Genomic DNA, 16292 nt, shown 5'->3' on the forward strand with positions numbered 1-16292 from the left:
ACTGTAGTTAATTTCATTGTGATTATCTATTAGAGATAACAGTAGTATTTATCCTCTAATTTCTACTATTTGTTTGATGACCTTTCTAACCAAATGCATTCTGCTGTCAGTTTATTTTTGGAGTGCCATCATGATATATGGTTATTTGGAACTCAAACTGTATTTTTCCATAGGAAACAACATTAGAACAATGCTTCGGGTTTCCTTGGAGTCCAAGCAAGTCTGTTTCACCTGTTTTACCTAAAGTGATCCTTTTGGCCTTGTACTGTTATTAGTAATTTTAATACTGTTAGTTGATAGCGTATATGGTTCTGTCACGTAGAGGCTTTTTTTTTTTTTTTTTTGGTCACCTCGCTTACATCTTTAAATCTCTATTTTATCAGCTGTACAATGGGGATATTGATAGTATTGACTTTAGGGGCTGATAGCGAGGCTTCAGTAACTCAAACAAAGCACTGGTTGTATAAGCTTATTTGTTATTGCTGTGACTTGGCCACATTTGTGGTAAGTTGGTTTTTGTGAGTTGGCTTTGTAACCTAACCAACACGTGTCGTCATAATTCTTAGGGAAAAATCGGTGTCCTGTGTTTGGCAGGAAGGGAATGTGGCGTCACCGAGAACATCCTCCATGTGCTTTTCCTGTGTCCCCCACCAGGGACTTGCGACAGAAGGACGTGGTGGTTTTTAGATACTTTTTGTTCTCCCAGGATGCCAGAGAGAGTTCGCGGTCCCGGGCATGGACGTCCCCTATTTGCATACATGGGCGGGCCTGGCGTTCGTAGGTTCAGCTTTCATACGAACCGTGCTTGGATACACACGAATCCCCACGTCTGCTCGTGTTTTCCCGAATGTCGGCTGAGGAGTGGAGGGGCGTGAGCAGTGAGTTCGAGGTGGCGTCGCATACAGCCCGTGGCGCAGTGTCCCGGGTGGCCCCCGGCTCCCGTGCACCTCCGTGTTTGCTGCTGTCAGCGTTTGCACCGTTGCATTTTCCTGTGCAGTTTTGCACAGAGGAGGGGAAGAATGAAAGATGCCGCTGCAAGTACTAAGAAACATAGGTCTCACAAGCTTTGGTTGTTTTGACCAAGACGGACAGGGTGAGCCGTGCCAGTCAATCAAGTACTCATTGGATTAGAGCCTGTTGTGTATGAAGGTGTGAAGGAAAAGACAAAACATGTTGAAAGGCATAAAATACGTTTTTATTATCTCCAAAATGAAGGACATGAATGTGGGTTTTAGAGTTGCCTTGTTTTCTGGGTACAGAACTTTCTTTATAACATGTAGATATACTTGTTATGACTTTTGTATTCATACCTGTTTTCTGGAATGCGTTGGGCATAGAAGAAGGGAGGTTTATATAGGTTAATTTTAAAGTTTTTTCAAAAAGCATTTTATTTTGGCAGGCTTCAAACATGCACCAGAACAAGAGGAGAAAAAAGTACAGTGAACTCCTCTGTGCTTACTACCAGCTTCAGCAATTATCAGCCGGTTGACAGTCTTGTTGCACTTCCCTCCCCCCGCGCCTTTTCTTGCAGGAATATTTTAAGGCAAATCCTAGATCGTGTCATTTCACCAATTAATACTTCAGTGTTTATGTTTAAGAAATATAGACATGAAAAAAAAGGTGTCATTATCCTACCCGATAAAATGTATAGTCCCTTAGTCTCAGCTAATACTCAATACACAAATTTCCTTGATTGTCTTGAACCAGTTTTTAAAACCGTGGATTTGTTTGAATACACATACCACATTTGATCATTATACCTGCTGGTCTCTTGCTACCAGGTCGAGGTGGCTATTTTTACGTTGGGGAGTACCGTACTTCTGCAGAGTGGTCTACTCCCCAAGAACAAAGGAAGCCAAAGAAGCACTAATTCCATCCGTAGGCAAGAGATGGCAAGCTATTAGCATTCCCCCCCCCCCCCAAATACAATAAGCCTAACTATGGAATTGGCAGTCTTCCTATGTCTTTCCCCTTCTTTTTAAAAAAAAATTTTAAAGTAGGGTGTGGAGCCCAACACAGAGCTTGAACTCATGACCCTGAGATCAAGACCTGAGCTGAGAGCAACAGTCAGACATTCAACCGACTGAGCCACTCAGGAGCCCCATGTGGCCTTCTCATTCTTATAAAATTAATCTAGAAAAGTCATTGTTAAAAACAACTTCAGATGTATTCCTTTACTGTTTCAAGCACAGATTTGAGTCACAGGTGTTAAATAGCCATCAATAAATCAGTTCCATGCCATTCCCCCGATATGTACATATTAATTCTCAGCTTTGGCATCTTCTAACACTGTTGTTCCCATCCCTGGGGTGAATTCAGGTAGGCAGGAAATCAGGTGGCGACTACCTGAGTCATGAACTCCGAGGCTATATGAATATGGAATGCAGGGTGGCCCGAGTTCTGAGCACGGATGCCATGGCTCAGCACCTTCCCAAGGTGACGTCAGTGCTCAGACGCTGGGCACGGGGTTAGTCTTCGAGGGCATGATGGTCCACTCTGATCTGCAGACACACGCCTGGGTCGGGTTCTGGCAATGGGTGCCAGAGGGCACTGGCCCAGCAGACCCCGCCTGTCACTTCTGTGTGACGCCAGGAGAAAGACGTTCTGGGAGGGGCCTTACTGGAAGTGTTTACAGAATGACAAAGATTTAAAAAGTAAAGACTGTAAGCTTGAGGAAATGATCACTTGTGTTCAGAGCTGTTCCGTGGTTTCTAGTTGCTCAGAGTCAATGTCAGGCTTTTAGAATTGGTGCCCCAGACCGTGCAGCCTGCCCTTTCCCTGCCTGTCCATCTCTGACCTTCTGTCCTATCCCCCAGGTTCCCCAGGTTCTGCTTTAGCCTCTTGTCTCCTTGGCGCTCCAGGGATCTGCCAGGCTCTTTCTTGCCTCAGGGCCTTTCCAGGTGCTGTTCCCTCACATACTCACCGCCTTCAGGTCTTTGCATAGCCATCTTTCAGTGATGTCTTCCCTGACTTCCTGCTTAAACCTGCCCCCTCCACAACCCTCCCCGGCCTGCCCCAACCCCCATCCTGGTCTCAGCAGCACTCCTGAAATCTCTTTCTTCCTTTTTTTAAAAAAAGATTTATTTATTTATTTGACAGACAGAGATCACAAGTAGGCAGAGAGGCAGAGAGAGAGGGGGAAGCAGCTTCCCGCTGAGCAGAGAGCCTGATGTGGGGCTCGATCCCAGGACCCTGAGATCATGACCTGAGCTGAAGAAGAGGCTTAACCCACTTGAGCCACCCAAGCGCCCCTGAAATCTCTTTCTTGCTTACCTTTTCCCATAGGAGTGTCCCCTTCTGTATCACAGTTTACTTTTACACTCTCTTTCTCACCATGGATTTATCCTTTGTGCCTAGAATAATGCCTAGTCATGGTAGACACTCAAGAAATTGTTTAAACAGTTGAGTTGAGTTAAACCCTGGAAAATCTGATCTCAAGTATGCATTGAAGGATTCCTTGTGGAAAAGGAAGGACACACCTTGAACAGCCTTGTGGAGAGAGACGCGTTAGTAAGGGAACAAAGAGTAGAGAAGCGTCTTCATTATTCATGCAGTAGTGAGGTGCGCTCATAAAGTTGATGAGATACAAGTTGTTGGTCTGCTTAGCAGTGGAGCACATCTGGTGAGTGATATACTCGTCTCCCGTTTGATACAGTAGCTCCTTAGCATGTGTGAACCTAACTACTGTGATTTCAGCTCTTTGCTGGCATCCTCACATGGTTGTATGTTGTAGTCATTTTGCTTTACAGCAGTGCGTGTAGTGAACTGTGCCGGTGGTGAGGCCAGACTGAGCCTGCTGGACGGTGTGCCTCCCCGCCGCGGGTCCTCCTGCTTGCTTGCTTTACTTTGAGAATTTAGAAGCTCATAAAGTTATGCTTGACCACGTGGTATATCAGAAATTGTGTTATCGGGATATTTGTGAATTTGGGTATTTGCAAAATAAGGTTGGGAGAAGTGATGTTTCATGAATGTCCAGGGTCTGTATACTCTCTAGGTATCCTGAGTGTCTGCTCTTTCATCAAAATCTGTTTCATATTTGTGATCACAGACTCCTAAAGAGTTGGGACAAGGTTAATTGAAACAGCAAAGGAGGGCAGCATGATATACGCGGCTAAGAACACAGAATTGTAGAGCTAGACTGCCTGGGTTCAAATCCTGACTTCAGCGGTTATTAGCTGTGTGACTTTGGGCAAGCTACTGACTCTCTCTGTGCTTCAGAGATAATGAAGATAAAGATGGTACACATATCATTGGATGTTGTGAGGATTAAATGAGTCAATCACACTTGTCTAGCAGTTACAGCAGTGGCTGGCACATAGTAAGCTCATCCGAAGTGTTTGCTGAATAAGAATAAAGACATTTATTTGGGAGGCCTGTTAGAGGATGCTTTAGCCTTTGGCTGGTAGGTACGCCAAGAGAGGGAAAGAGGTGCGTGTAAGTGATGTAATTTGTAGGTACATTTCAGTTAAGCAATATGAACAAAATTCCTTTTTTTTTTTTATGAACAAAATTCTTGAGGGTAGTGCGTGACAGACATGGATTATTTAATTATGCATGAATAGAGTGGTCGCCATTGTGGGCTGCTTTACGTGGCCTGCTTGGTCTTCTCACATCACAGTGTACTGTGTAATTTACAGTAAATTATGTGTCAAATTACAGGTCTAAAATGGGTTTGGGGAAAGTACTTACCTCATGGAGTTGTTGTAAGGATTCAATAAAAAAAATCATTGTAAAGTACTTAGCACAATACCTGGCATGTGGTAAGTGTTTAAAAGTGGGTTTTTATTTTTTCTTTCCCAAATTAAGGGATGATGAGAGTCCCTAATCTCAGTTCCTACATTGTTATAGGTGTTGAAATCTTTGGCTTGGAGTCTAAGCCCTGGCCTGTTACTGAACCAGTCAGACAAAATTCGACAGCACTGCGAAAGAAATCTTGCTAGCCTGATGCTTACTTCGCACAGTATTTGGCGGCTAGTAAAAGCTCAATCAAATGCCAGGAGCCTTATCTCCACCAGTAGCTGTGCTGGTTCAGGATGGAAGATGTGAACAGTATGGCTGCCACACTGGGTAGAGGTAGGCCCCTTTCTCCAGAGTTAGCTCCGGATATTGGAGGTGGGTCGCTTTGGGGGCTGCACCTAATCAGTGCCATCCACTGACTCCCAGTGCTGTGTCCTGGAACAAACTCCTGCTCTTGAGTCCCCGTCCACCTGCCAACCTGGATCTGACTTAAGGTCCTGGTAAAATCCACAAGAAATGTAGGCAAAATCACCACCCAACATGAAGTGTCTGACAGATCAAAACCACAATGAGGTACCACCTCACACCTGTCAGAAATCTAAATCTAATTAAAATGAACAAGTCAGGAAACAACAGATGTTGGTGAGGATGCAGAGAAAGAGGAACCGTCTTACGCTGTTGGGAGGAATGTAGGCTGGTGCAGCCACTCTGGAAAACAGCGTGGAGGTTCCTCAAAATGTTAAAAATAGAGCTATCCTATGACCCAGTGAATATTATCAACAATAGCCAAATTCTGGGAAGAGCGCCAATGTCCATCAACTGATGAATGCATAAAGAAAATGTAGTATATATACACAATGGAGTATTACTCAGCCATCAAAAGAATGGAATCTTGTCATTTGCAACTGCAGGGATGGAACTAGAGTGCATTATGCTAAGTGAAATAAGTTTATCAGAGAAAGACAAATATCATATGATTTCACTCATATGTGAATTTAGGAAACGAAACATATGAACATAGGGGAAGGGGAGTAAAATAAGATAAAAAACAGGGAGACAAACCGTAAGACATTTTTACTGTAGAGAACAAACTGAGGGCTGCTGGTGGGGAGGCCAGTGGGGGATGGGCTCAATGGGGGATGGGGACTAAGGAGGGCATTTGTTGGGATGAGCACTGGGTGTGCTAGGTAAGTGAGGAATCACTAGATTCTGTTCCTGAAACCTATACTACACTCTATGTTAACTAACTTGAATTTGAATTTAAATAAAAAAAAAATGCAATGTAGGATTTAGCTGTGAATATCAGTTATCTGCACCATTCCTGTACTACTTACCATAAATGATTAACATTAACTATGTATAAATGTCAAGTTTGGCTAAAATTTCCAGAGCTCAAGGTTTATATTGACATTTCAAATCCCAATTTCCTCTTCAAGTCGCTACTATGAGCGCCTTTATTGGTTTACCCAAACACATTTTGGAGTTTTATTTGTCTAGTTGCAGATCTCAGGAACAAAATTGAATTTTCTCATAGCTTCTCACGCTTCTTCTGGAGTCTTAAAGCAGTTTACCCAGCAGTTTATTTTTAAGTTCATTCATTCATATATTTATTGAACAAATACTTTCTTAGAATCTACTATATGGCAGGTCTAGATACCTCTTCACATTTTAGTTTAAACAGACGGGGAAATTCTGATTCGAATTTCATTCTGTTGTGACCTATCACAGTCCAGTTACTGTCTATGTGAAGGTTAAGTCCTCAAATTAGCCAATAAGGAGAAGAGCGGAGAGATAAAATCATTCTTAAAAAATACCTTAATTCACCCACAGACATAACATCTTTCAGGGAATACAACATAGTCATTTTCCCCTTCTAGTTCCGGAACAGATCACTGTTTTCTTTCGTTGAATACCAGACCATGAAATCGGAAGTTTGCTTGTGCATGTTGTTTGAAAAATACGTTCACGACCTTTAAACTTAGAGACGCATTTGGTCCCAAGGCTGCATCACTGCTCCGTGCAGCCGCGCCTCGCCGGCTGGCTCATCCGTGTTTAAAGCGCACTCAGGACGCGCAGCGACTGTGCTTCAGGCCGGAGTGAGGCCGACCGGGGCAAGAGGATACCCGCGCCCGAGGAGCTCGTCGTGCTGGGGATGACACGTCCAAGTGTCGTCGCGGGAGCTAAAGCGATCGTGACGGTGCGGTGTCGTACGTGCTGTGTGAGAAGCGGACACTTTCGGGGGGCGGGTGGAGAACAGAGGAGACCGTGTACGCAGTGGCTGGGTGGCCTCGTCCGGGCCTGGGGTGCCGGGGGGCATGACAGGAGCTAAGCGCGGAGAGCTCGTGCCGAGCCTCCCAGGCGTCCTTCTCTTGGCTCCGCATCTTGGTTCCGCGGCGGGTTGGGTCCGCCGCCAGCTCTCGTCTTGTCCGGTGTTGCTAGGTCCGCCGCGGCCTCGCAGAGCTCAGTCAGCCGTCGGGGGTCAGAGGGCACAGCAGACCTTGCCCCAGCATGGAGAAGGAGGGAGAGAGGACTTGGGGCCTTTGGGTGGAGGGCGGCCGTTTATCGCTGGTCTCTCTTGTTCACACGCCCCTGCATTTGCTCCTAGAGACGCAGTGAAGGCCTTTGGTCTGTAGGACTGTTAATTCTCTAATACCCTCCCGGCCCAAGGGACCTTAGACTTAGATTCAACTAAAACTAATTGAGTGCATTTACTCCAGGAACTTATTTAATACCCTAAATGTCTTATGAAGTGTTTTTAAGCTCATTTTATTTTATTTTATTTTTTTTTAATTTTTAAGCTGATTTTAAAGGACACCGAAGTGGGACAGAAACTGACTTGACCAAGGTTACACCGTTACCACAGAGCGCATATGGCTTTTGTGCTATTTTGCCTGGGCCAGTTTTAGTGTGTGACCGTCATGTAAAATGATGCTCCTAAGGAAAAATTTTTAAAACGCATATTTGTAAATGAACTTTTTTTGACATTGTTATTGAGATATTTATAGATACACGTGCATGTTTGAGAAATAATGCAGAGAAATTGCTCGTACACTTGGGCAGTTTTTCCTGCTGTTAACATTTTATGAGACTTTATCAATATTGGTGACAATATCACTGATCAAGATATTGGCATTGAACTCTGGAAAACAGCATGGAGGTTCCTCAAAATGTTGAAAATAGAACTGCCCTATGACCCAGCAATTGCACTATTGGGTATTTACCCTAAAGATACAAATGTAGTGATCCAAAGGAGCACGTGCACCCGAATGTTTATAGCAGCAATGTCCACAATAGCCAAACTATGGAAAGAACCTAGATGTCCATCAACAGATGAATGGATCAAGAAGATGTGGTATATCTACACAATGGAATACTATGCAGCCATCAAAAGAAATGAAATCTTGCCATTTGCAACAACATGGATGGAACTAGAGCGTATCATGCTTAGCGAAATAAGTCAAGCAGAGAAAGACAACTATCATATGATCTCCCTGATATGAGGAAGTGGTGATGCAACATGGGGGCTTAAGTGGGTAGGAGAAGAGTCAATGAAACAAGATGGGATTGGGAGGGAGACAAACCATAAGTGACTCTTAATCTCACAAAACAAACTGAGGGTTGCCGAGGGGAGGGGGTTTGGGAGAAGGGGATGGGATTATAGACATTGGGGAGGGCATGTGATTTGGTGAGTGCTGTGAAGTGTGTAAACCTGGTGATTCACAGACCTGTACCCCTGGGGATAAAAATATATGTTTATAAAAAATAAAAAAATTATAAAACAAACAAACAAACAAACAAACAAAAAAACACAGGGCTTCTCCTTTAGTGTGATATTTACACTGAAGTATTTAAAAAAAAAAAAAAGATATTGGCATTGATATAATCCACTGAACTTATTCAGTTTTCCGCAGCTTTACTTATCCTCATTTTTTTTAAAGATTTTATTTATTTATTTGACAGAGAGAGATCACAAGTAGGCAGAGAGAGAGAGAGAGGAGGAAGCAGCCTCCCTGCTGAGCAGAGAGCCCGATGTGGGGCTCGATCCCAGGACCCTGGGATCATGACCTGAGCCAAAGGCAGAGGCTTTAACCCACTGAGCCACCCAGGCGTCCCACTTATCCTCATTTTTTTTTTTTAAAAGATTTATTTATTTATTTTAGAGGGAAAGAGAGAGAGAGTGAGAGTGAGCACAAGGGGACGAGGGGCAGAGGGAGAGAGAGAAAATCCTCCAGCAGGCTGCCCGCTGAGCCTGACTCGGGGCTTGATCCTGGGACCCTGAGATCATGACCTGAGCCGAAATCAAGAGCCAGTCTCTCAAGCGACAGGTGCCCCGGTTATCCTCATTTTTCTGTGTGTTGGTGCAGGTGTATTCAGTTTTGTATAATTTTATCACGGGGTAGATTCATGTATTCACCGCCGCAGGTGAGTTAATGAAAAGAGTCAGTTCCACAGGATCCCTCATGTTGCCCTTTTATAACCACAAACACCCTCCCATCCCCCCAGTTTCTACCCTTGACCACCTTCCTCGGTCCTTCATATCTAGAGTTTTGTCATTTCAAAAAAGACTACATCAAACACTAATGATGTACTATATATGGGCTAATGAAACATAAAAAAAAAAATGTTACATAAACGGAACCATACAATATATAACCTTTTGGGTTTAGCTTTTCCCCTCAGCATGCTCCCTTGGAGAGTCATTTAATTGTTGTGTGTATCGATTTGTTTGTCCCTTTTATCGCCGAGCGCTATCCCGTGGCACGGACGGAGCGGGAGCGTACTCTGTTTACTCGTTCACCTGCGGAAGCCACCTGGGCTCATTCTAGCTTTCGGCTCTGACCAACGAAGCTGCTGGGAACCTAAGTGGACAGTTTTTTTTTTTTTTTTTTTTTTTTTTGGTGAGCATCAGTTTTCATTTCTCTGGGACAAGTGCCCAAGAGTACAAATGAACTTTTAATGAAGTTCATAATCCAGAATTCTGTTTGGCCCGATCCTGCTCTGGATTCGATGTTCACCTTTGATCCAGTCCGCCGTCGGATTGCATGTGGGGCCGCCACCCCTTGCTCCCTGGCTCTGGGCCTGTGTAAATGTCCACACTGACGAGGGCACTCCCCAGCTCGGCCGAGGGGACTTGCTCTGCCTGGTGGCTGGCAGATCCCCGGCAGTCGCCTCTGGCCTTCATCGGGCCTGGCAGGTGTGCCACACCGAGGTCTCTTTCCCCCAGTGTGAGTGTTCGGAGCTCCCGCCGGGTCCGCTGTGAAGCCAAGCGCCACGTGCTTGTCTCTTCCTCCCCGGGAAGCTGGGACGGGGACCCAGCATCTCTCCTCTGCCCTTGCCTCCCGCTTCCCTGTAGTGAGCGCACGTTACCAAAAGATGGCAGTGCTCTTTGCCGCCGCGGAGACGGCTCAGCCCTGTGGCCTGTGTTCGGAGGCTTGATGTTGTGCTTTCCTTGTATGTTGCAAGGGTGGAGAGCGGATTTTCCCAGACAACGAAGGCGCCCATAAAACGCTGTGTGGTCTAAAAAATTCCAAAGAGAACGTCACGTTTATAAATGATTTGTAATGAACATGTCCCCCCCCCACCTTAGAAATGACTTGACCAGGAAAGAGATTTCACAAATGTGTGTATGAGTGTGTAATTTTAGATGTCAGTACTGATGGTTGTTTTCTGTGGGGCTCCTGAAAAAGACTCGTGAAAATGCTGAGTTTTGTCTTCCCTCTGTTCTAAGACCGGCAAAGTCGGAGGGACACAGCCTGCTTTTGAGCTGAGACTTGAGACCGAGGCCCCTTGGTCAGTAAGGACCCTTACGCGTGCCGCAGATGGGCTGCTCACGGCAGCACTGGCTAAAAATAATAAAACTCTTTACCTCTTGGTGTCGTCTCCTTCCCCGGATGCCTCACTTCGGTGTGTGTGTGAGGGCATAGGTACGAAGAACTGTTTAACCATTTGCTATGCACAGGGACGCCGCTGTAAAGTGAGAGGTTAGGGGGTGCGTTGGATGTTGTAAACAGATCTAACTAGTGAGGATAAAGCGGGGTGTGTTAAAATAGCAGGTTGGCCAGTGCACGTTAAGCCTTATGAGCAGAAAGAACCAGCCTTGTCAGACTCGGGTGTGGACGTGTAGACACTGGAGCTGTTCTGCTCCCCAGGATGCCCTCCCCTGGTGTCTTCTTCTTCTTCTTCTTCTTCTTTTTTTTTTTAATTTTTTATTAACTTATAATGTATTATTAGCCCCAGGGGTACAGATCTTGAATCGCCAGGTTTACACACTTCATAGCACCTCTGGTGTCTTTTTGAAAGTCATCCGAAAGGCCCCGTTGGGGCGTGTGGAGGAGAGTGAGCAGCGTGTCCCTGATGCACCGGGCCCGTGTGCCGAGGCTGGGGGATCTGTTTTCCAGTCCTCCGGGTCTGAGTGACCCAGCCGCTTACGACATGACCAGGCGACAAACAGGTAGCCCCGCCTTAGGCAGTGGCCTTTTTGCTAGTGCATCCTTTGGCAAAAGCCTCCGGTCAAGAGGAGAAGGGCTCTGTATGAAGTTGCAGCCCTGAAACCAGAGGCTGTTACTATAGAGACAGTGAACCGCTGCGGGGGAGGCCTGGCAGGAGGGAGGGGGGAGGGCAAGTGAGGCGACACCGGAGGCTCGCACACCAGGAGACCTTCAACCTTTAGCAGCGCGGTGCCCGGCAGGCCTGCGATCCGAAACCGGTGCGCTGGCGGCCGGCCACGTGCTGACTGGCTGAGTGGCAGCTGCTTGTGCCGTGGGGACTGGCTGGGGAGCACGTTGGCAGTTGGCGAGGGCTCTGGGGCGGGGAACTCGGAGGGGTGGAATGTAGATGGGCGCCCAAGGCCCCATGGCTGGCAGGTTTGCACACATGTTTCTCGTGCCGGGCTTAAGTCACCCTTGCAAGCCTGCTCCGTGATTAGGACCGGCTGGTGAAAAGCGGTCATTTGGCAGCAGATTTGACATGTGTTGCGGTTAAATCATTTTCGTGTCCCCAGAATAACGGGGAACGAGAGCATCCCCACGCTGGGTGTGGACTTGTGGACTGGGGAGGAAGGGGTCGGACCGGGGCGGTCAGAGGCCCTGTGGAGGAAGGCAGCCTGGGCCCCGTGGGGGTTTTTATACGGACTGCTGTGACCCTTATCCCCGTGATGCCGGGGAGAAGCTTCCAAATCTATTCTGAACTTTGCCTCGTGCTGGCGACGTGCGCGACCCAGGGAGCTGCTTAGAAGCGCGCTCCTTCCCTTCTTTGTCCCAGCAGAGGCGGCTCGTGGGAGCGGGACACTTTACCGATGGATTTGGGGGCCTGAGGAGGGATTAGATGAGTGAATTTCTTCCTACCGCCAGAAGGGAAGGCTGGTTGGGTCAGACGGTCATGTCGAAAGATCTGTCTGACTCATAATAGCCAGCCACTGCTGAGAGGCTTTTAGGAGGGGAACACAAACCCAAATAGCCAACGTTTGTTAGTTAGCATGAAGATGGACAAAGACGTTGCAGAGTGCCTGCTCTTGGTGCAGAGGCCCAGATGCACTTGCTCCTGAGGAGGAGAGGGCCGCTGTGGGGAAGGCCGCCGTGGTCGCGCAGGTCTGGTTCCTTCCGCGGGTGGCACTCTTTCTTTTTCCTCTTCCCACAGGGAAGAGGTTGCTTGCAGATGCTCTGCGTTGACCCGCAGAAAGAACGAGGTTTCGGATCGCTCGCTACGTATAGTCTTGGAGGGAATGTGAAGTATGGCCCGAAGCGCCCCGGAATGCGCCCATCATTATTCTCGCTAACTTGGTGCAAAGGACAGCGCTTCAGTTGGCCGGGGGGGTTTCCCAGCCTAGGAGGAGCGCTCTGGCCCTTAATATTTCCTTGGTCTCCTTTCGTTGCTACCGATTTTCCTCCTTCACTTCCGCGTGTTTGTTGTATGCAGTTTTGGGAAGGGCTCAGGTGCAAAGGCAAATGAATAAACCCTTGATTTAGGAAACGTGTAAAGAGAAAAGTCCATAGAAGACTTTAGGATCGGCTTGAGTGTGGTGGGGTGCATAAATGATGTTCTGTAGGAAGTCGTGTTGAATTCTGTAGATTGGTAAGACAGGACAGGGTTCGTGCTGAGGAGCAATGTGGGCAAACCTACTGTTTGCTTTCCAAAGAGGAGATGGTACTGTTGACGTCCGTGTGGTCGTACAGGCCTCCAGGATTTTGTTGTGCTTCTGAAGTCTTCAAGAAAAATTTCCCCATTAAGCCGCCATCTTATTTAGGTCTACAAACGCTGCATTGCTGAAGACTTCTTTGCCGTCTGGACCTCCTCTCCCAGATTGCGAGGGGTAGTCTTCGAGAAGGCAGATGTGACTGCACCTGAGCCCCGTCCGTCCCGCTCATCACTGTGTCTCCAGCGCCTCGCAGTATGCCTGGCACCTTTTTGGGGCTCAGTCCATATTTATGGAGTGAATGAGGGAATGAGGGAAGGAAAGAGAAAAGGACTGGATCGAATGGATGCCCTCTGTGTGTCTAGCACCGTGATTGACGTGTTGCAGGTTCCTCCGCTCATTGTCACCTGTGGCCTCCATACTGCCAAGGTGAATTTTTGCCTCTCTGTCTCCATCTCTCCCAGCCTCTCCGTAGCTGTCCTTCGTTGACATCACTCTTCTCTGGTTTTTTTTTTTTTTTTTGCCGCCCCCTGCTTTTGTCCCTCTGCTCTGCTTATACATGTCAACATGCTCCAGCACCGGGGCTTAGGTCTACCCCTTAATTTCTACGTTTTCTTCCCGAATGAACTCCTCTAGGAATGGCCGCAGGTCACCAGCTTTGTGCATTCTCCAGCCCTGGGCTCCCAAGCTCCAGACTTGGACCTTTACTTGCACACCTGACAGCTGTTTTTTTTTTTTTTTTTTTCCCATATATAATAAGCATCTCTACCATAAAGTGGCCAGAAAAAAATTGTTGGTTCCTTCCCCCAAACCTGTTTCTCCCACAGCCTTCCCTGGGTTCCTAAGATAGTTTCCTCATTTTTTCGATCTCCTGATTATCCACTTTTCACATAGCAGCCAGAGTGGTTCTTCACGAAGGTGAAACAGCTCAGGTCAGTTTCCACCTGAAAATCTTAACAAGCGTTAGTAATACTGTGTTGCGTATTTCAAAGTTGCTAAGAGGGTAGATCTTAGAAGTTCTCAACCCATGGAAAAAAATCTTGTAACTGTGTGGGGACAGATGTTCACTAAACTTATTGTGATCGTTTAGCAAGATACGCAAAACCTGAATCATGTACATCTGAAACTAATACAATGTTGTATGTCAGTTTTACCTCAATAAAACAAAACAAAACACACACAAAAAATCCTTCAGTGGCTCCCATAACACCTAAAGTTTTGACTACTTACCACGGCCTCCATGGGCCTGTCTCCTCCAGCGCTGTCAACGACCAGTGACCTTCTCTCTGCCCAGCCTCATGGATCTCGTTTCCCTCCTGGAACATGCTAAGCTTGTGCCCACCGTAGGGCCTTTGCATTTGATGTTCCCTTTGTGTGGAACACTCTGGCCTCAGATCTTCAAATGCCTAGTTCCTCCCCATCATTTTTGTCTCTGCTCATCTGTCCCCTCCTCCAGAAGCCTCTTCTAATCCATCTCATGCCAAGTAACCCCCTGCCTCATTTTATTTTGTGCAGAGCACTCAGTGCTATCTAAGAACTTGTTCATCTATTTATTATTAGTTTCTTAGGAATTTTGTGTGTCTTATTAACGAACATATTCCCCCTCCCTCTGGGGATGCTTGGAACATAGGAGATGCTAAATATTTGTTGAATTTGTAAATGTGTTGTATCATTTAATCTTCATGGGAATCTTGAGGCTCAGGGAAGCTGGTAAATGACTTGACTGCTCAAATCTTCAAGGCATTTTCTTTTCTACTATAATCTTGACAGCTGATCTATATCCTATTTGCATTTAGTTTTATATTTTTAGTGTGAGTATAGAGAAGGAAAAAGATATGTATCAGGATGAAATTGCGTATAAGAGCCATATCCCTGAAAGAAGATTTTTTGCAAACGTGAAAAGGTAATGGGTTTCTCGATGGCATTGTCCACCAGCAAAGGTTAGGGTAAAAAGAAAGAAGGAAAGAATCAAGGAAGGAAACTTACCTTTATTAAACAGGTAGTAGGTGCAAAGCACAAAACAGAGTGTTTTCTAGTATGTCACCTAATTTGAATCTTAAAGCAGTCCTGCAGTGTTGATACTGTTCCCCCAATTTCATTGATGGAAAAACCGAGGCTCCCAGAGTTCAATACTTCGCTCTAGGTGATACATATGTTCAGTGGCAGTGCTCAATTTTTAAAACCCAGGAGGTCTACCTGACACCCAGCTTCCAACTTTTTTTTACGCTCAGATGGTTGCTTTGCAAGATGGATATGCTCCTAAAATAGAAGAGAGGAAAATGTGAATTCAGTGCATATCCACATAGATTATAACAGATATCCGAAGCCCAGGAATAAGTTATACGGACAATATGGAAAACAGACTTCCAACATTCAGTGCCTGAGCATATAATTGGACGAATCGGATACAGCGTGAACATTTGGTTCTCTGGCAGAGCTTCTGTACGGTATGACATAGAGCAGCTGTCTCCAGAGAAAGTTCTTTGTTTCTAGACCGGTGCGACACAAGCAGCATTTGAGCAATTCGGGATTTTTTTTTTCCTGCTTTCACTATAAATAGAGTTCATGGAATTCTGCATGTCAAAGTTAATGCAATGAAAAGAAGTCACAGACTATGGAAATAGACCTTAACTCCTCCTATAAACTAAGAAACATGTTTGGCATCAGGAGGCCGTAAAAACGCTGTCATTACTTGGATGGATTCTGAGGTCTTATTTAGCATATGAAATTGCAGAGCAGATCCTATTATGTAAGGAGACAGGAGGACCGCGTAATGTGGCTACAGACTGAAGAACTTTGTGCCCTTCAGGGAAGAGTTAACAGGACAGATCTACATAGAGACGTGTGATAAGAACGAGGAAAATGAATGAATGGGTGGCGTGTGTAGATGTGCCTGTGGCTGAAGCCGGGTTGCTGGATCATCCCCAGATGTCAGATTTCCGTAAGGCCAACATGTGACTCAAAGCTTGCCACTCAACAGAGAATCCTGGGCTGTGCTGGTATTCAGAGGCTGGCTGGAAGCTAGGCTCCCACTGTGCACTAGCCTACCTCCCTGTCGTTTTCTGTGTGTGGGTGGGTGTGCATGTGTGTGCGTGTGTGTGTGAGGGTATACATTTTTATGCAGTGGGTGTTTAAAGAGCTAAGCACTGAAGCTGGTTTTCCACAAACGATCGTCACGAGCACTCCAGACAAACCAAACTTCCTCTCTTGGTATTTTTTTTTTCCCCCTTGCTTTCATCTTTTTTTTTTTTTTTTTTTCCTTTTTGCAAATCCCAAAGAGAGAATCCCCAACATCCAGCCTATAGGATTGAGATGGTTTTCTCTCACCTGTCCATGTGGGTGCCCTCTCAAGGTTAGAACTGAAGCTATGTGGGACCGGCGTATTCTCAAGCACCAGATGAGAGGAGCTGCGTGAAGGAGTAGC

The 16292-nt window shown here is 46.1% G+C and overlaps 1 protein-coding gene across 2 annotated transcripts in view; it reads left to right on the forward strand.

Annotated features, from left to right (window-relative positions):
• Positions 1-16292, forward strand: part of SLC4A4 (solute carrier family 4 member 4) — a 350735-nt gene that overhangs the window by 31644 nt on the left and 302799 nt on the right. The gene's annotated exons all lie outside the window — the stretch shown is intronic.

This window comes from Mustela putorius, unplaced genomic scaffold (assembly GCF_011764305.1).
Source record: "Mustela putorius furo isolate JIRA1106 unplaced genomic scaffold, ASM1176430v1.1 tig00000430_pilon_pilon_pilon, whole genome shotgun sequence".
In the NCBI taxonomy this organism is placed as follows: Eukaryota; Metazoa; Chordata; class Mammalia; order Carnivora; family Mustelidae; genus Mustela; species Mustela putorius.